We start from the raw sequence: 19,962 nt of genomic DNA, 5'->3' as shown, positions 1-19,962 counted from the left end.
TGAAATCATATTTGCAGAGTGCACTGTGCAAGAACCTGGATGCACAGAGATGGAATGGTCTCCATCCTCAGATCTTACATATGTGTAAGATGTGAGGGCCCGTGCTATTTGGGAGGTGTGGGGAGAGGACCGGTGAGGTTTGGCAGGGGCAGGGAGGAGAGGACCAGTGCTACTTGGGGGGTGGGGGAAGAGGAGAGAAGGCTGTCCCCCAGGAAGAACTACATCTCCAGGGCTCTGCAGTAGAGAGATCCCTGGTGTAGATCGGCAGCCAGCAGGTGTGTTTATTTGTATGCATTTCGTATCTGCTCTTAAGTTGCCCAGACCTTTACAAGACAATTCTCTCACATCTGGATGGCTCTCGCTGCATCTCTTGGGTCTAAAGGAAGGCCTGCTGTCTCTGGTCCTCACTGAAGGATGCAGGGAGGGGAGGGGAGCTGTGAGGCCGTCAGCCTGTCCAGCTCCGCAGTCAGGAGACAGATGCTGGAGGGAAGGAAAAGGACTGCGGGAGTCAAGTATGGTGCACTCCCCTAAGTTGCTCAGTGACTTTGTGCTTCCCCGTACATAGCATGTCAGACAGGCTTATTTATGCCGAATAATTATGTCTGTTATTAATGGAGGGGCAGGAGGGCGGGGAGAGAATGAGTTCCGGAAACTTTTTTAGAAATTAAAAAAAAAAAACCCTTAGGTAATTGCTTTACAATATGGCAAGTGCAATAATAGAAGTCCCCGGAGGAGAAGAAAGTCTCAGCACATGTGAGTCCCTGTTTTTTCTCTGCAACCCTGACCTGGGTTAAAACTGGGGACCCTGAAGCGAAGGGCAGGCAGGTTGCAGCTTCTGAAGAAGTCGAAGGGTTTGTGCAGGTGAGTTCGTTTTTAGCCCCGACCTACCTGCCCTGTTTTAGCTACAGGTATTCTCCATAGATGCACACACACACACACACACTCAGACGCTCTCCGCTGTGCCTTTAGCTCGGCGCCCCTCTTCCTGCTGTGGAGCCCGAGGGTCCCTTCTCGTCTCCCAGGTTCTCTTCCTCCTGTTATTTCTCATTGCCCGTCAGCTTTTCCAGCTTCCCCTCCACCAGGGCCCTTCACCCCAGCAGGCAGGTGTGACTCCATTTCTCAAAAAGCAAAGCCCATCTCCCGAGCCGCATCCGTTCCCAACAGGGTCCCCACACCCTGGGCTCTGCTGCGGGCATCTGCAGGGTCCACGGGGGCCGCACCCCACCCCGCAGGGAGATGCTCCCGCGGCTCAGAGCCTCCCGGCGCCTGGCCACGTCCCCTCCGGCCGGTGCCTGCTCTCCCTCTTGCACCCCTGAAGCTCCCCTGCAGCCACTCCTGATCGCTTCCTCCCCGGTTCCCCTGGCCCGGTTCCCCTGCCATCTCTCTCCTCATGCTGCGCGTCCTTGGAGATGCTGCCCACAGACCTTCTCCCCCAGACTCCGCTGTTTCCAGACACATGGGCTCATCACCGACGTCAGCGCGCAGAGGCCTCCTGGGGTCACAGCCCCTCCAGCTCTTTTCCCAGGTTGTGTGGTTTCATCACGCTGCTCTCAGGGGCCCACGGCCTGTGCAGAAAAAGCTGCCGCTCACTGGGAGGCATCACCCCCGCCTTCTCACGTCCCTCCCCAACTCCAGACACTCGGAGCTGCTCACACACAGCCACCGCTGTGCTGGGCCCGCGTGGGCAGCCCTTCACTGCTTTCATCAGACGCAGCTGGGCTAAACTCCAGTTCCAGGAAGCTTCCGCAGTGGCTCGAGGTGGAATTAACTTCCCTCCTTCCTCTGCGACTACAGTTTCCCACTTGTTCTTTTTCAGCTGATCTGTCTATATTTCCAACACCACCACTGCCAGATTCAAAGCCACAGATGGGCCCAGTGTAAATGTAGCCTCAAAGGTCTCCAAAACTGGGGTGTCAGACAGACCCTGGGACCCGGGGTGCGGCTCTCCGCTTCTTTCCCCCGGGAGCACTTACTTGTATGTCTGTGTCCCCCACTCATTCGCATCCCGCCTTTGTCACTTTGGAGGACCCTCCCACAAACCCGAGCAGAGAGTTTTGAACTCACTGCATAGCAAGGTTCATTTGTCAGAAATTCACCCACGTTCCTATGAAAATGCCATACTGATTTAAAGCAGGGATCTCAAACTTTTTTTAAGAATGTTTTTGGCTGTAACATGCAGTACGTGGGATCGTAACTCCCTGATCAGGGATTGAATTCAAACCCCTTGCTTTGGAAGCACTGAGTCTTGACCGTTGAACCCCCCAGGGAAGTCCGGTCCCAGAGGTCTCAACCGTTTTGATCACAGGACCCTTTGCACTCTTGAAAATGACCGAGGACTCCAAGACCTTTAGTTCTTGTGAGTTTTTAACTCTCAATGTTAATGTCTTCGGAGTTAGAACTGAGAAATGGTGAAAGCAGAATTCACCGGCCCACATTCCACTCAGCAGGAGAGTGATGTCATCCCATCCTGGGGCCTCTGCACAGTCCTGAGAGGCAGGGGTCAAAGGGCGAGTCTCATCCGAGTGCAAACAGGAAGACCTTCTGACCGCACTTGTTAGCCCGTGGTTTAGGTATCCCTCCTGTGGGTATTTCCTCTCTCGTGGGAATTAAAGTGTGATGCCAGCTGAGTGCACTTCCCAAACCAGAATTTCCACATCAGCCCCCCCCGGGGAATGAAACCTTCCCAGCTGCTGTGCTTGTGAAGTCCCTGTCGTGGAGGGGGGCAGCCGTGGGGGCAGACAGACCTGTGTGGGAGTCACAGGGCAAGCGGGCCCCTGCCCTGGTCAGCCCCGGCCACCCCAGCACGCTCGCTCACCTGCGCCGTGACCCCTGGTGAGGTGGCCGGGCACCACAGCGTGCTCTTCCTGAGGTCGAGATCCTCTGGGTTTGTGCGTCAGCTACAGTTTCTGTCTGGGCTCCCCCAGGACAGGGAAGAAAGTGAGCGGAGGGACCCCATCCAGACGAAAGCTTGGACTTGGTGCTTTGGTTTTCATTTTGGGTTGAACTCTTGGGTGGTAGTAATGACTGAACTGAGGATGAAGGACTGTGCCTGATTTTTGTAGAAGCACAACGGTGTCCTCTAAACACAGCGAGTATTTACTGAGTACAGGCCTTGCCCGAAGTTCCAGGCATGTGCCAGCTTGGTGAGCTCCCACCACAAGTTCAGGGTGTCAGCATTTATATTAGACTCTGAAGGGGGCTGGGGAGGGGCTAGGGATAAGTCAGGAGCTTGGGATTAAATACACACAGTACTTTTGTAAGATGGGTCATCAACAAGGACCTACTCTGTATCACAGGGAACTCTGCTCAATATTCTGTGATAACCCAAGTGAGAAGGGAATCTGATAATGAATATATGTCTGTGTGTGACTGAATCGCTTTGCTGTTCTCCTGAAGCTAACACAACATTGTGAATCAGCTACACGCCAATAAAATCAAACAAAGGAAAAAAGGAATGTGGTGGATGCTGGACTCCAGGAAGGCTCAAGGAGTTAAGGCTTTGCCCGGCCCTTCTCTGTTGGCTGCTGGTGGAGTCTGGCTTTGCATCAGGCCTGACAGATTGCAAAGCTCTCACCCCTTGCCATCGGGTGTATTTCCTTACACCGTATTTGTGGGCCCCAAACGTCAGTTTGTGAGTGTGTGTGTGTATTAGACTGTGTGCACACACACTCACACTTGGAGGGGGTTATCTGTTTCCTGGACCTCTGCAGAACTTTTCATTCAGGCGGTGGTGATTCCGTCAGCACCGCCCCACTGTCAGCCTGTCAGGCATGCTACAGAGCCTGGTGAATCAGAGCCTGTATCTTAACAAGAGCCCAGCCAACTGGAGGCGCCGTGGCATTTGAGATACACAGGTGCTGCGTCTCTTGACCTCCAGAATGAGGATGACGTGAGGCTGTTAGTGGGGCTTCTGCTTAGAGACACATCCAGGAGCTTCAGTGAAAAAGCGGAGAAAGGGGTGCTTCCTGGGAGAACACGCTTTCAAAGCACGCATGTACGCTATCTCATCCGTAATCTCAGACAACCTGGACGAATTCCTCAAGACCTAGTCTGTACAGAGGACGCACTGTCATTTCTCACGGTCATCTTTGAGGTCTGCCTGCAGTGTGCTTGATTAAAAGCCAGCAAAGACGGAAGGGCCCCCTTGAAGAATGTGGTTTGTGGTGGAGTCTAATTTGTGCCACCGGGCAAAGGTCACGGAGAGGAGCTCGTTAATGCACTCGGGCCGGGACGAGATCCATCTCCATACTTCACCGTATTGATCTGGGCGCGTGGGGGCACCCCTCCTTGAACTGATCAGCTCACGGGTGGTGTGGATGGCCAGCTTTCTGAGCTGAGGATTCTTAGCAGGGCAAAAGGTGGATGGGCAAACACCCTCGTTTTACGTCTTCTGTTTGGTGCCTAGGGACTTGTTTTTTATTTACTCAGAAAAAAAAAAGTAAGAGATGGGTTGCTTTTCTACTGTGAGGAATTGTTTTTCTTCTGCATTCTCTCTAAATCACGTGAGCCCAAAGGAGGGATTAGATGCATTTGGATATAGACAGATGGTTTGCTCTCAAACATAACATGGATGTTAACAAACACAGCTCGTTTCTTCATTAAATGATACCTGCTCAGCGTGGTCTTTAGGACCCAGGAGTCACCCCATCCGTGTTTCTTTTTGTCAAAAGTCGCTGCCATTCCTGTGTTCCTGTCATCCTTTAATTGCCTGAGCACTGAGGAAGCAGTGGCTCAGTGGATCCAGCTCGTAAAACATTTATGTGACCTTTGTGTACTTCTTCCTGGAAGTAATGGGCCATGGGAATTCTAGAAGTGCAGTAGCAAACATTTCCTTTTTCTCCCTAAGTGTAGATTCCAGATTCAAGCTGGACGGGAACACGCTCAGCACGCTGCTAAGCCTCAGGCTTGGTTTCCAAGAGACTCGCCCCCCCTCCCAGCCCCCGTTACCACCGTCCACGTGGTGACAAGCTCGCAGAGAAGTTCCCTGGTGACCCGTGAACCCCTCCCCGCCCCAGCCCTGCGCCGAGCACAGCAAGGAGCCGTCAGCTTTAGAGGCGCGTAGGCTTCTCCCAGACTCCATTTTGCTCATTTTCAAGCCAAATTTTGCTTTGGAAAAGAGAGTTAAGCCTGTATCTGAGGCGAGTAGACGGGTCAGGTTTTTGTAACATGAAAATTACACCTCCTAGGGATTTCTGAAGTGGATGTCTGTGGAATTCCACTTTGAAACGGGTTTTCGTGCTGAAACGTCTTCCCAGGGAAAGTCGCCTCTTGAGGCTTCCGTGAGATTCCCCATCTGAGGCGTTTCCTCGCATGTTCCCACGCCCACCTTGTGGAGGCAGGAGGTCCCCAGGAGGAGCACTGCGCTCCGTGTTTTTTCATTTTGGTTACTTTGCAGCATCGTGTTGGTTTCTGCCACACATCACCCCGCGTCAGCCGCAGGCACACGCAGGTCCCCTCGCTCTTGCGCCCCGGCCCCACCCCACCCCTCGAGGCTGGCAGAGCGCTGGCTTCGGGTTCCCTCTGCGCGCGTCTGTGCCGAGTCGCTTTAGCCGTGTCCCGCTCTTTGGGACCCTGTGGACTGCAGCCCGCCAGGCTCCTTTACCTGCGTCTAAAGCAGATTCCCACTGGCTCTCTGTGTTGCATATGGTAATGTATATGTTTCCATGACTGGAACAAACATATACACTGTCTCAGATCACCCCACCTTCTCCCTCCCTCACTGTGTTCAGAAGTCTGTTCTCTGTGTCTGCGTCCCATTGCTGCGTAGATGGGCTCATCAGGACCAGCTTTCTAGATCCCAGGAGCGCATGCGTGCTGAGTCGCTTCAGTTCTGTCCGACTCTTTGCGACCCCATGGACTGTAGCCCGCCAGGCTCCTCTGCCCAGGGGATTTTCCAGGCAAGAATCCTGGAGTGGTTGACATGCCCTCCTCCAGGGGATCTTCTCCTCCTAGGGATGGAACCCGAGTTTCTTGAGTCTCCTGCATTGGCAGGTGGATTCTTTACCTCTGTGTCACCTGGGAAGCCTCTAGACTCCATATATATGTGCAAATATATGATATTGGTCTTTCTCCTCCTGACTTTGCTTCACTTTGTTCATTGGTGTTTGAGCTCCTTCTGAACAGTTGAAAGAGCAAGGAGACCCCAGGGTCCTCCATCTGATCAGCCCAGTCTCGGCTGCGGTTCAGACAGCGCTGAGTCGGGCCCCTGGGAGCTGGGACGGGCCCACTCACCTTGCGGCCTGACTGAGTCCTGTGTGGGTGAAGCTTCTGCGCGCTCTAGCGGAGGAGTGAGTTAGGATTATTCGGTATCTTCTAGGTTCTGAATCATAGTCAAGGAAAAAGTGTTAATTTTTTTTGGCAGGGAAAAGTCCTAATTGGTCATAAAGACATAATAGGAGAAGAGCTGCATGTCACAGCTGGAAGGCCTTTGCTTTCTATTAATAACTCGTGAGCAGTGGCCAATGTCGCTAAGACACGCCAAAGGAATGGGAAACGTGTTGTAAGGCCCACCCTCCTCATACAGGTGCAGAGAGCTGGGGATGCTGCTGCTAAAAATCTAGCTTCTGTGAATTCCAAATACCATTACCGTGCAGCTCTGTAGGATGTTTTCCCCTTTGAACTGAAAAATTGTTCAAAACCAGTGCCGATACGATGTTGGGAAACAGTGTTTCGACGATGCTGATGTCCTTCATGGTTAGCTCTGGGCCCTTCCGGGGATTGAGGAGTCCTGGGTTCCCCAACCCCCCCACCCCCCGCCCCGCTGAGCTGCAGGAAGGAGTTTCGTGGTGACTCAGCTCACCTTCGGGTCCTCTGGTCCTACCCTGCCTTTCAGTGGTGACCCCGGGGTACCAGGATGCCGGTGCATCACTGCAAAGGTGAGCTGAGAGGTTTGATGGAGGTGACCCCCGCTGCTGCCCCAGGGACACAGCCCGGAAACGTGGTCCCCACAGACAGCTGGCCGGGGCCACTCACTCTGTCCTGACCCCGGGGACACATCCTCTGAGGTCAGGTGTGGGCTGTTAGGGGAAAGGGATCAGCTTAAGTTCTTTTTGGCCTGCGTCTTAAGAGAAGAACATGGTTAATGGTTGTCATTGTCGTTCAGTCACTCCATCGTGTCCGACTCCAAACTGCAGCACGCCAGCCTCCTCTGTCCTCTGCTTATCTCCTGGACTTTGCCCCAGTTCGTGTCCGTTGAGTCAATGATGTCAATCATACCAGATCGTAATTTGTGGATTTTCAAAAATGTGAATCGAGGAGGCTCTTTTTTTCCCCCTTGCCCCTTCTCCCTCTTGGGTCTACTTTACCCAGAAGAACCACACCCTTATTTCCATTGGGGCTCAGAACAGAGCCCCTTGGGATTAAGGAAATGCCAGGCCTTAGCTCACCTTCCATTCAAGTTGCCTTCATAGTCTTTCCACGGAAATAAGGAAGAACTCTTATCTAGATTTTACGTCCAGATAAAAGCTCCAGGCTTCTGTCATTGGGTGACTGTGTTTTTGTGTGTTTCCAAAGGACTTTTTTTCCTCAAATCAACCTTTTTTTACATCTGAAATAGAGAAATTATATTACCTTTCGTGTATTTCCTTGCCGGAAATAAATTGAGGCAATTTATATTTTAAAAAAATAAAAATAAAAACTTTTAGCGAGAAAAGACTGTTTTTAATTCCTGTATGAAGGAGGCTCAGTGACTGGGCACTGTGCTAGGATTCAGAACACCTGGGTTCCCATCCCATTTCTGGCCCCCGAGTCACCTTCTCTGAATCACAGCCCACCCGGACAGTTTCCCACTCTGTAAAAATGAAGTCTTCGAACTAAAGGGTCCTTTCAGCACTGGTCAAGTGAACGTTAACTAAGCAAAGCAAAAATGGTTTGTTTACCTCAAAATAATCATCCCGCACTTTGGGGCTCACCCTTGCCTCCTGGAGTTTTGTGGGTTTTTTACTTTTTATTTTGTGTTGGGGTATGGCTGGTTAACAGTGCTGCGTTAGTTTCAGATGACCAGCGAAGGGACTCGGCCATATTACTGCATATGTATCCTTCTCTCCCAGACTCCCCTCCCATCCAGGCTGCCACGTAACCCTGAGGAGAGTGCCCTGTGCCATACAGTAGGACCTCGTTGGTTCTCCATTGTAGATAGAGCAGTGTGTCCATGTCCATCCCCAACCCCCTGAGCTATCCCTTACCCCCATCCTTCCCCCTGGCAACCATAACTTCATTTAGGTCTGCGTTTTGTCTGTGTTTTGCAAGTTCATTTATATAACTTCTTTTTAGATTCCACATAGAAGGAGTATCAGGATATTTCTCCTTCTCTGTCTGAGTTACTTCACTCAGCATGACAATCTCTAGGCCCATCCACGTTGCTGCAAATGACATTATTTCATTCTTTTTAACTTCTGAGTGATATCCAATGGAATTGAATACTCATCGTATGTATATACCATATCTTCTTTATCCATTCTTCTGTCGATGGACGTTTAGGTTTCTTCCATGTCCAGGCTATTGTAAACAGTGCTGCAATGAACATTGGGTGCCTGTATCCTTTTGGACCATGTTTTTCTATGGATATCTGTCCAGGACTGGGGTTGCAGGGTCCTGTGGTAGCTCTATTTTTAGTTTTTTAAGGAACCTCCATACCATTCCCCATAGTGGCTGTACCAATTTACATTCCCACCAACACTGTAGGAGGAATCTTTAAAAAAGCTACAGATGAATTTACCTACAAAACAGAAATAGAGTTACAGATGTAGAATCATGAGGTTTGTCTTCAGTTGTTACCAGTTCTCTGAACATATTTCTGGGCATCTCTGAAGGCACAGGTTCACATACCCTCAGCGCTGCCCCCTTAAGAGGGGAGTTGAATCATGGGAAGGGAGCAGGTCCTCCTGTGTCACTAGGGAACTGGGTGGAGGGATTCTCCCAGCAGCCTTTGTGCCCAGTGAATTCCCATCATGGTCCCCAGGGACCGGTCCTTTGCCTCTGCCTTAATTTCAATTGTATTTTTGGTGAGTGATATTTAGGCCACTTGGGTTCTTTCCTCCTTTCTTTGGCTGAAAGCCTGATTGAAGCAGCCAGCCAAAAAGGACCCAAGGTCATTTTTTAGCCTCTAATAACTATTTTTTTTTCCTTCTGACTTTGAAACGCAGTCTACAGAGGGGAAGCTGCGTCCCCAGAACTTAAGGGCATCACAGAGCTTGTATCTTTCTTCTCCACCTGGTGTCCCAAGGACTCCAAGGAGGAGTCCATTTCATGGGGTGCAGGGCAGCCAAAACCTTGCCTCATTTATGCCTTAATCACCGTTGTCCAGACAGTGAGCCATAGCGTCCCCGGGATTCTCTGGCTGGTGTCATTATTGTCTTTAAGGCAGTGTCTGGAAGAGGAAGATTACAATCTTAATCTTGTTGCCCTACTCTGAAAATGACAATGGAATTCACAGATGCTTTCTGGCCTTTCCAACCAGGCTTAAAGTGTTTTGTCCTCATGGCTGGACCATCCGCCTGGTCGGACATGTGAGGAACGTTGCCTTAATTGTACAAGAGGAGACTTCTAAACGACACAGGAAACAGGCAGTGGTCATAAATGAAACAATACCTGCTAGCAGAAAGCACTGGAAAATATTTCACATTAATCTGCTTTAAAAGATTTCTCATTCATCACCCTTTTCCATCACCTGAAATTTTTCCTTCGTACTTCATTTAGCACCTCTTATATTTTGCCTTCCTTTATTTCGTTAGAAGTTATTCCTTCAGGTTTCCCTACCATTAGTAGGGTGTCTACTGTGCCCACCCAGCTGGGCACACTTATGTTTCATCTCATTTAATAAAAACAGTGGCTTGTGAGAGCAGCTGAGGTTGAAGGAATCTGAATTCTTTGCCCAAAGTTATATGGTGCGGAACCCAGGAGCAAGGCAGGAACCCAGGGTTCTGAACTGTAAAGCCCAAATGTTCCCTTCACAATGTCTCATGGTTCTGAACCAGGAGATAAACGGGCTTCCCTGGTGGCTCAGCTGGTAAAGAATCCACCTGCAATGTGGGAGACCTGGGTTCGATCCCTGGTTTGGGAAGATCCCCTGGAGAAGGGAAAGGCTACCCACTCCAGTAATCTGGCCTGGAGAATTCCATGGACAAAGTCCATGAGGTCGCAAAGAGCCGGACACGACTGATCGACTTTCACTTTCACTTTGCCTCCTTTTCCGGAGTGTCCTGGTTTATCTTTGGAAGCCAGGCCACCAGAAAGTCGAGTTTCAGCATCAGATTATCACAGCCCCCCTTGACGTCGCCGTCAGCTTCCCTGACTGTGAAGCCCAGTGCTGTCTGCGACCGGGATACTGTCCTTGCCTGGCCTGCGTGCCGTCAAGAATCCTCCTGTGAAAATGCACACGAGGTTTCTCTCAGGAGTCCAGCACTAGGAAAGCAAGCCAGACCGTAAGGAGCTGCTCCAGCGACAGGGCCCCGGCTGTGGCCCCTCCCCGCCCGGAACAGCCCTGTGGAGCTGGTTTGGGGACTGATGCTGTCCTTGGCTTCAGCTTCTTCTCCTGCCTTCATTTTCCCTTGGTCTCCACTTTTTCATTTCTGTCCTCATGCATCTTTTACTCTATTTACATAGAAACTGCTTCAAAAGTTTTTAAGGTTGTTGCATTTTATTTTATTTTATATTGGGTAGAAGGAATGGCTGGCAACCCACTCCGTATTTTTTTTTAATTTAGAACTGCAAATTTTATTTTTTTTTCCCATTTATTTTTATTAGTTGGAGGCTAATTACTTTACAATATTGTAGTGGTTTTTGTCATACATTGTGGGAGAAGGCAAGGGTGGGATGTTTCGAGAGAATAGCATCAAAACATGTATATTATCTAGGGTGAAACCACTCCAGTATTCTTGCCTGGGAAATCCCATGGACAGAGGAGCCTGGCGGGCTACAGTTGATGGGGTCACAAAGAGTCGGGACATGACTAAGCACAACAACACAGTTGATTTATAATTTTGTGTTAGTTTCAGGGGTACAGCAAAATGAGTTCAGTTCAGTTCAGTTCAGTTGCTCAGTCATGTCTGACTCTTTGCTATCTATCCCATGGACTGCAGCACGCCAGGCCTAACTGTCCATCGCCAACTCCCAGAGTTTATCCAAACTCTTGTCCATTGAGTCGGTAATGCCATCCAACCATCTTATCCTGTGTCATCCCCTTCTCCTCCTGCCCTCAATCTTTCCCAGCATCAGGGTCTTTTCCAGTGAATCAGCCCTTCACATGAGATGGCCAAAGTATTGGAGTTTCAGCTTCAGCATCAGTCCTTCCAATGAACACCCAGGACTGATCTCCTTCATGATAGACTGATTGGATCTCCTTGCAGTCCAAGGGATTCTCAAGAGTCTTCTCCAACACCACAGTTCAAAAGCATCAATTCTTCAGTGCTCAGCTTTCTTTATAGTCCAACTCTCACATCCATACATGACTACTGGAAAAACCATAGCTTTGACTAGATGGACCTTTGTTGGCAAAGCAATGTCTCTGCTTTTTAATATGCTGTCTAGGTTGGTCATAGCTTTTCTTCCAAGGAGCAAGTGTCTTTTAATTTCACGGCTGCAGTCATCATACGCAGTGATTTTGGAGCCCAAAAAAATAAAGTCTGACACTGTTTCCACTGTTCCCCATCTATTTGCCATGAAGTGATGGGACCAGATGCCATGATCTTAGTTTTCTGAATGTTGAGCTTTAAGCCAGCTTTTTCACTCTGCTCTTTCACTTTCATCAAGAGACTCTTTAGTTCTTCTTCACTTTCTGCCATAAGGGTGGTGTCATCTGCATATCTGAGGTTATTGATATTTCTCCCAGCAATCTTGATTCCAGCTTGTGCTTCATCCAGCCCAGCATTTCTCATGATGTACTCTGCATATAAGTTAAATAAGCAGGGTGACAATATACAGCCTTGACATACTCCTTTCCCAATTTGGAACCAGCCCATTGTTCCGATTTTGGTTCTAAGTGATGCTTCTTGAGCTGCATACAGATTTCTCAAGGGGCAGGTGAGCTGGTCTGATATTCCCATGATTTAGTTATATATATATTTTTTTTCAGATTTTTTTTCTCATATAGATCATTACAGGAATCCTTGTGCTATACAACAGGTCCTTGTTGATTGTCTATTTTATACATGACAGTGTGTAAGATGTCATATTTTACACACACAAACACATGTGTTTATTTTCTGATAATTGGCTCCACAGAGCCTAACACTTTAAATGCTATCTTGTGCATTGATTATTTTGCACGGGTATGTCAGGTTTGCTTGGTTGGTTTGTAACTTCCTTGAGCACAAGAATTACGTCTTATTCCAACCAAGTCTCAGCAGCACCGAGCACCAATCTGTGTAGTTTGACTGACTGCTGGCTGAGAAATATCCATAATCTGACAAGATGAAGGACTGCTAGGTTCACTGTGCCCCCATAGAGACCATCCTTTTTAGTGCCAGCCTCACAAATCTGGAGCTGGATTGGCCATGAAATTCATCGATATACTAATTCCTGTTTCTTTACTTTGTAAACGGTTGCGACCGTACAGAAGAATCACCCCATCTTGCTGAGTTTTCCTGTCAAAGCTATTCTTACGGAAAGGATGGACCCAGCTCACCTTTCATGAGTGGCGGAAACCCCCTTCTCTGCCCATCTCTTTGCATATGAATGTGCTTTTGAAGCAGTGGGATGTGATTGGTTCCATAATAAAAATGGCCTTTTTACATTTAGGCGCTCCCCTTAATCAGGTCTTATGATTCTGTGTGGCCGGACCTGGAAGCTAAACAGAGAACACGACCAGGACCACTGGGCGCAGACTCTGCTCCGAGCCCACCGGTGCCGTGAACGCACTGTTAGCTTACAGTTAATTCTTACTTCAGCTGGAAGCTTTTAGAAATGCGGGAAGAGGAAGAGGAAAGTCTAGGCAAAAGTTTTCCTTCCCTTTGACAAATTCTTATAGTATCCTGAGTTACTATTCTGTTTAAAAGAAATGGCTAGATTGTATTGTGTGGTCTGTTGATGAGTAGATCTCAAGTGATATTTCACAGTTACATACATTATGCAGTCTTTTTCCTCCAAGCCTCACACATGTCTCTCACTTATGTAGTTACCTCATATGTATACAAATAAAAAGGTGGCACTGAACATCTGGCATTAGCACATCTTTCAATAAAAGAATACTCCCTGGCAGTCCGGTGGTTAAAACTTCGCCTTCCAGTGCAGGGGCTGTGGGTTCAATCCTGGGCCGGGGTGCTAAGATCGTGCATCCCTTGTGGCCAAGAAACAAAGCATAAAACAGAAGAAATATTGTAACAAATTCAGTGAAGTCTTTAAAAATGGTCCACATTTTTAAAAAATCTTTTAAAAAGATTAAAAAGAGAGAAAAGAATATTGAATTCAGCATTTCTGGGAATTAACGTGTATCAGGAACTTGAATACTTTTGATAAATGAAACAATTTCAGAAGCATCTGACTTTGAAAGAAATTTTGTGTTTTTTTTTTTGTTGTTGTTTTGGATGGAAAGCCTGACGCAGAAGTCACAGGATCCCTCATTTCCAAACCGAGGATTTGCTGAGCCTGTGCCGATGACTCGTGGTGTCATGGGCACCTGCTCTGTGGCCCGAGGTTCAGGGTGGTCCCCTTAAGGGTTCCTGAGGTCTCGGGCCCTTGATGCATCTCCTGCCCATGGATTGAGACGTTCAAGAGGTAGATCGAGGGCTGGTCTGTTTAATGTTATACCTCCTTCCTCTGCTGACAGCTTGCATGTTCGTTTCCCAGCTCTTCCCCCCCATAGTGTGGAGGTGGCCCATGTCCCCAGAGATCAAGGCTGCCAGCTGTCAGGCAGCCCACTCAACCCTTCAGTTCCTGGATGCAGGGCCAGTGGGCACCCCGGTTGGTGGTGCCCATTCCCCAAGCACTGGTCAGGGACATCTGCTTCGGGAGAGGTCCTCAGAGGGGAATCTAGGGAATGTGGAAGAGTCTTGTGTCCGAAGGAATAGCCTGACTGCAATAGATCGTTCTAGTGACTGTGTATGTGATAAATTGGAGGCTTCCCTGGTGGCTTAGACAGTTAAGAATCTGTCTGCGATGCGGGAGACCCAGGTCCGATCCCTGGGTTGGGAAGATCTCCTGGAGAAGGAAATGGCAACCTGTGCCAGGATTCTTGCCTGGAGAATTCCAAGGACAGAGGAGCCTGGTGGGCTACAGTTCACAGGGTCACAGAGAGTCGGACAGGACTGACCGACCGACACCTTTCATGTGATGAATTACTTGACAGAGAAGCACGGGGACTCACCTCGGTCCTGATTTCCATGGAGCCTTGGTCGGGACCCTCATGGAAGGGACTTGGTGGGAGTGGAAACAGGAGGCAGATACCTTGCAGTCAAGCCCCTCTGCCTCCTGCTTCCCTCTCCAGGAAGAGAGTTTGGATCCCAAGGGGAGAAAAAAAAAAAATCCTTTGTTGCTTTGCTGGAGAAACGTAGAAAGGGGCAGAAGAGCTGAGGCCCGGGGCTGAGTGTTGCCAGGTGAGTCCTTGTGCTCTGCGCCCGCGGCCACACAGTCCAGCAAACACACCAGATTGAGAGTCACTTCAGTTGTCCTCCGAGAGAGGAAGGACTTCTGCTCATAAATCTGTTGGGCTTTGCAGCAATTGACGGGGGAGTTTGACTGCCGTTACTGCTCTTGTTCAGTGATGTTGTTAGTGCCTGTTTAATCATTGTTAATGTGAAATCATTTCTTCTTGGACTTTGTAGCAGTTTATTATAGAGGTTGCAGATAACCGTCAGTGTTCTTCATAAAGACGGAAAAGGGGCCAAGTAGTTGTGTGTCTGTCCTGCCCAAAGCAGGTTCTCATTAAGAGTGGCTAAGTTGGTGCTGGTTTGTTTGGGAGTTGACTTTCCTTTCCCGTCTTCTGAATATTCCTTTATAAACGTCATCATTGTCACGAATGGAAGTCCACCTTCAGGGTTGTTTTTTTTTTTTCTTTTGTCCAGAAATAATAGCTGGATGTTATTAATAATGATTCTGAAGAATCTTTAAGATCATAAGTGGTTTATTATTGACTTAATATATATAATAATTGAAAGTCCCTCAGTCGTGTCCAACTCTTTGCGACCCCATGGACTATACAGTCCATAGAATTCTCCAGGCCAGAATACTGGAGTGGGTAGCCTTTCCCTTCTCCAGGGGATCTTCCCAACCCAGGGATCGAACCCAGGTCTCCCGAACTGCAGGCAGATTCTTTACCAGCTGTGCCACCAGGGAAGCCCAATATAGATAATAGTGGCAGGTCTCCCGAACTGCAGGCAGATTCTTTACCAGCTGTGCCACCAGGGAAGCCCAATATAGATAATAAGTGGTTTATTATTGACTTATGTAGCAGAAAATAGGCTAAGATATGTTGCAGTCATCATAATGAACTTTCTGACTTTTTATTTTGATTGGAGCAGAGCCGATTAACAGTGTTGTGACCGTTTCAGGGGAACAGCGAGCAACTCAGCCACACATGCCCACGTCCCCGTTCTCCCCGAGACTCCCCTCCCACCCAGGCCGCCCCATGACCTCGAGCAGAGTCCCCGGTGCCTGCAGGAGGTCCTTGTTGGTTGGCTGTCCGTTTTAAATGTAGCATTGTATACGTGTTATCTTAAGAATCTTCTCACTACTTTTTAAATATTTTGTTCCAAGAGTTGTTTCAACAGAAGCTACTGAGAAAAAAGACAGTATTATTAAGTGATACTACAACATTAAGACCTGCTGAAACACACTGTTCTCCTAAGCTTCCCTGAGCCCCGGGGAGTCCCCCCACGAAAGAAGCAGGGTGGGGTTTGGGGGAGAATGATGTGTAAGTACGGCTGAGTCCCTTCACAGCTCACCTGAAGCTGTCACAGTGCTGTTAATTGGCTCTGCCCCAATACAAAATAAAAGTTTAAATTAAAAAAAAAAAAGAAAGAAGCAGGGTTAAGTGGCCCCAGCATCTAGAGCACATGGGGTTATAATAACAGATGGACCCTTCTGATGCGTCTCCTTTGAGTGTGACTTTCTTGAAGGCAGGGTGTATCCCGGTCACCTTCGTTTCCCCCCTAGTCTCTGGTACGAGGCCCGGGACGCATCAGATTTAATGATCAGAAACGGGAAATGGGTTCACGTCTACTCTGAATTACCGACCCACGTCAGTTGAATGTTTTCCTAAAAATGCTTTTCCTAAAGCTACACCACGGTGACTCACGATGTCGATTTTCTAATAAAGGCCCCGGGAGAGGGAACGTGGACTCACAGTTCCGTGGCCAGACGGTGAGAAGATAAAGGGCCAGGGGGCAACAGAGAGGCTCTGATAAGTTCAGTGTGGGCTTGAGAAAGATCCACACATTTTTCTTTTCTCGTTGTTTGCCAGCCTCGCTGCACTTATGAGAAAGCACAGGTTTCTAATGATTAACCTCCTGGGCCGTGGGGAGGTGTGCGGGCAAGCCCAAGAGGCCTGTGCTGGTTCACACGCTCATCTATAACGTCACCTGAGTGGCTGCCCGCAGAGCGGCTAGGCTTCTGAGATAAGCCCTCCCTTTTACTACAGCTGGTAACGCAGGACCGTGTGAGGTGGCGTTGCCAGCGAGCGAGAGGTTCTGATGTGGACTGGAAGTTACACTCCGTCGGTCCCCCGTCTGGGCTTCCCAAACACCCCCCGAAAGTGTTGACAGCATGAATATGCCCAGAGAATTGACTCAAAAGGAGGAGATCGTTTTTCTCCTTCCTACCCCCACCACCGCATCACCTGTAAGCTTGTTTTCTAAGGAGACATTATCTTTGGAATTGCCAACATCTCTTATCTGGAGATAAGGAAGGAGTCGGTCAGCGTATTTGCCTTGTCCTCTCATTCAAAGAGCTGCCTACAAACTAAGACACCCGAAGCCCAGGGGAGTTGCATACTCGCCAATTTCAAGATAACATAAAATATCACATAATCAATTATGGAAATACTGAAATGGGATGTCAGCCTGGAAAGCCTCCTCAGAGAGCCTTAAAACAAGGGATCAGTTGCCTGAGAGGGGTGTTAAAATTACAGTTAGTCAAGAAGTCTTTACCGAGGGCCGGGGGTGGGTCCAGACCCTCCGGCCCACGTGTGGGGTCAGCTGAGTGTTCGAGGGCCCGGCCCCCCACAAGCACCTGAGGAGTGGCTCTCTGGCTGTTGTGGCCCAAGTGCCAGGGACACAGGCTGAAAGCAGGCACTTGCGGGAGGGAAGGTACCTCCATCAGTCACGTGTCCCTCCATTGATCTCACGGGCATTTCTGCCGAGGCAGCGCTGAGCCCCCCAAGAGCTGCTGCTTCCGGGCACCCCCAGCTACAAGCAGGGAGACCGGTAAACAAGCACAGCCCTTGGTAGAATCAGAAGAAATGATGACATGAACAGCACAGAGTACAAAGCCGAAAATGAAGTGCTAGCGTGAGAAATGGACGTGCGCAATCTCACCCATGATTGCAGCTCCCGAAGAAGCTGCGCTTACTTGCTCAGTTACTTCTGGCTCTTTGCAGCCCCACGGACTGTAGCCCTGCAGGCTCCTCTGTCCACGGGATTTTCCAGGCAAGAATACTGGAGCGGGCTGCCATCTCCTCCTCCAGGTCCGAAGAAGCTGAGGACCCAGGAAATAGATTTCCAAAGCCAGTGTGTCTCCTTCTCGCCTCTGGGTGTGGGCAGGGGTAGACATGAAGACAATCCCGTGCCTTCTGGCACGAGCCGTGCTCAGAGCTGCGAGGTGGGCTTTCATCAGGTGCTGCCGCAGCCCAACCTGCACTCCCAGCGCCCAAGGTTTCCCGGGAAGAAGGATCTGAGCGTCTGCTCTCATGAGCCCACGCACCGGTGTGGGTGAGCATTCTCCCTGAAGAGGGGGCATTTCCACAAGCGAGGGCCTGCCTCTGCCGTGTTCAGCATCACACCCCAGACCCGACACTCACTCTCCACAAGTAAGTGGCTCTTCACGTCTGTTTACTCCAGGAGTGAAATTCTCTTGGTCAGAGCCGACTGACTAGTTCCGATCATTTCTGATAGAGATGTTTCTGGATCTGTTTTCCTGATCACAAAGTAGCGTCAGTCTCTGCAGTTGCCTTTTCCCCTCTAAAGAGGATCAATACCGTCTTCCAGATGGGAGCCTCATGTTTGGCACTGTTTCTTCATTTATGTCTTGTCTCACCCTTCATTCACTCCATCCTCATGACAAGAACTATCTCACGTATTTTTAGGTGAGAGGATAAGGGTTAGAGAACTAAGTGGCCTGGCCAAGCTCTTGGAGCTGGAAAGTGCACAATTGTGCCTGGAATCCTTGGTTTACTCTAAGTTCAGTGCTGGCTTGACCACATTCACTGTTTCCTAGACTCATGGAAATAGTCAGTCCTAAACTTATATCATTGGATGAGACCCTAATGCTGGGAGACTTTGAAGGCAGGAGGCGAAGAGGGCGACAGAGGAGGATGAGCTGGTTGGATGGCATCACCAACTCAATGGACATGAGTTTGAGCAAACTCTGGGAGTTAGTGAAGGACAGGGAGGCCTGGCGTGCTGCAGTCCATGCAATCGCAAAGAGTCGGACAAGACTTAGAGACTGAACAACAAGAAGCTCATATCACTGCTAATGTATGAGTGAAAACTTCCTAAGACTCCCCAACCATCCAAATCTCATCGAATACTCACTTAAAATTGAGTTTGTTAAAAGTGAGTTAATTTGAAAAAAAAAATCGGTTTAGAAAATTCTAGCACCTTTTTCCTTTTTTTTTAAGTTGAGTGTGATTGATTTATAGTATTGTGTTAGTTTCAGGTGTATAGCAAACTGATGCAATTATATACATAGATATATATACTTTTCAGATTATTTTCCATTATAGGTTGTTAAAGGTATTGAATATTGTTCTGTGTGCTGTACAGTAAATCCTTGTTGCTTATTTATTCTATATGTGGTGGTTTAGTCACTAAGTCGTGTCCAACTCTTGTGATTCCATGGACAGAGGAGCCAAGCAAGAATACTGGAGTGGCTTGCCATTTTCTTCTCCAGGGGGGTCTTCCCAACCCAGGAATTGAACCCAGGTCTCCTGCATTGCAGGCAGATTCTTTACCAACTGAGCTACGAGGAAAGCCCATTCTCTATGTAGTCTTGTGGAATATTAATCCCAAACTCCTCATTTATTCCTCCACGCCTCCCTTTCCCTTTTGGTAACCATACATCTGTTTTCCACATCTGTGAATCTGGCACCTCTTGGTGTAATTTGGAGACACCCTAGAACTTCAGAGAGAGAAAGGAGTCGTCTAGGTGGACCAGCTAATTAGGTCTCTGAGACCCTATTTTCTCATCTGTAAATTGAAGAAAATGATGTCAGTTCTGTTAACTCCATAGGCAGGTTCTCTGAATTCAATAAACAATATACAAAGCTCTTTAAAACTCTTTAGCTGTTACATGACATCTAAATGTCAGGTGTTATCTATGTAAAAGCATGATGTATCAACATTCAGGCCCACCAAGATCTTTGGCTGGTTACAGTTGCAGAATGAAGAGAAACTGTTACAAATAGTCCTGGAAATGGGTCCATATGCCCTCCACATCTGACGGTGGATATGTGACCTGTACCTGAATAGGTGTGTTGCTGGCATTCAAGAATGCGGTCCCCTGGGAGCGGGGTGGGATCGTGTGGATTCAACACTCACTGTGTCAGCCCTCTGCCTTTTACTCCTCCCCACTGCTGATGTGGGAGGGAAGTACTGTTGTCCGCCGGTGTTTCAGATGCCGAAACTGAAGGGGAGGTAGTTTGTGGGAGGATTGGCCAAATCTTAAAGCAAGTGCAGGTGAGCATCAAGCCTGGGCTTGGTGACCGTTCCCGTCAAAGTCTAGCACGATGTGGACTAGCTGAGACTGACGACAATGGCCCTGGGCCTCTAAATTCTAAAGTCATGTGAACTGTCATGCTGATTGCTTTTCATATAA

General features: G+C 48.7%; 1 protein-coding gene across 7 annotated transcripts in view; it reads left to right on the top strand.

Annotated features, from left to right (window-relative positions):
- NR5A2 (nuclear receptor subfamily 5 group A member 2) overlaps positions 1-19,962 on the top strand; it is a 124,844-nt gene that overhangs the window by 55,017 nt on the left and 49,865 nt on the right. The gene's annotated exons all lie outside the window — the stretch shown is intronic.

Source organism: Cervus canadensis, chromosome 13 (assembly GCF_019320065.1).
Source record: "Cervus canadensis isolate Bull #8, Minnesota chromosome 13, ASM1932006v1, whole genome shotgun sequence".
In the NCBI taxonomy this organism is placed as follows: domain Eukaryota; kingdom Metazoa; phylum Chordata; class Mammalia; order Artiodactyla; family Cervidae; genus Cervus; species Cervus canadensis.
The sequence above is the reverse complement of the archived record's forward strand: the minus strand, read 5'-3'. Positions and strand labels throughout refer to the sequence as shown.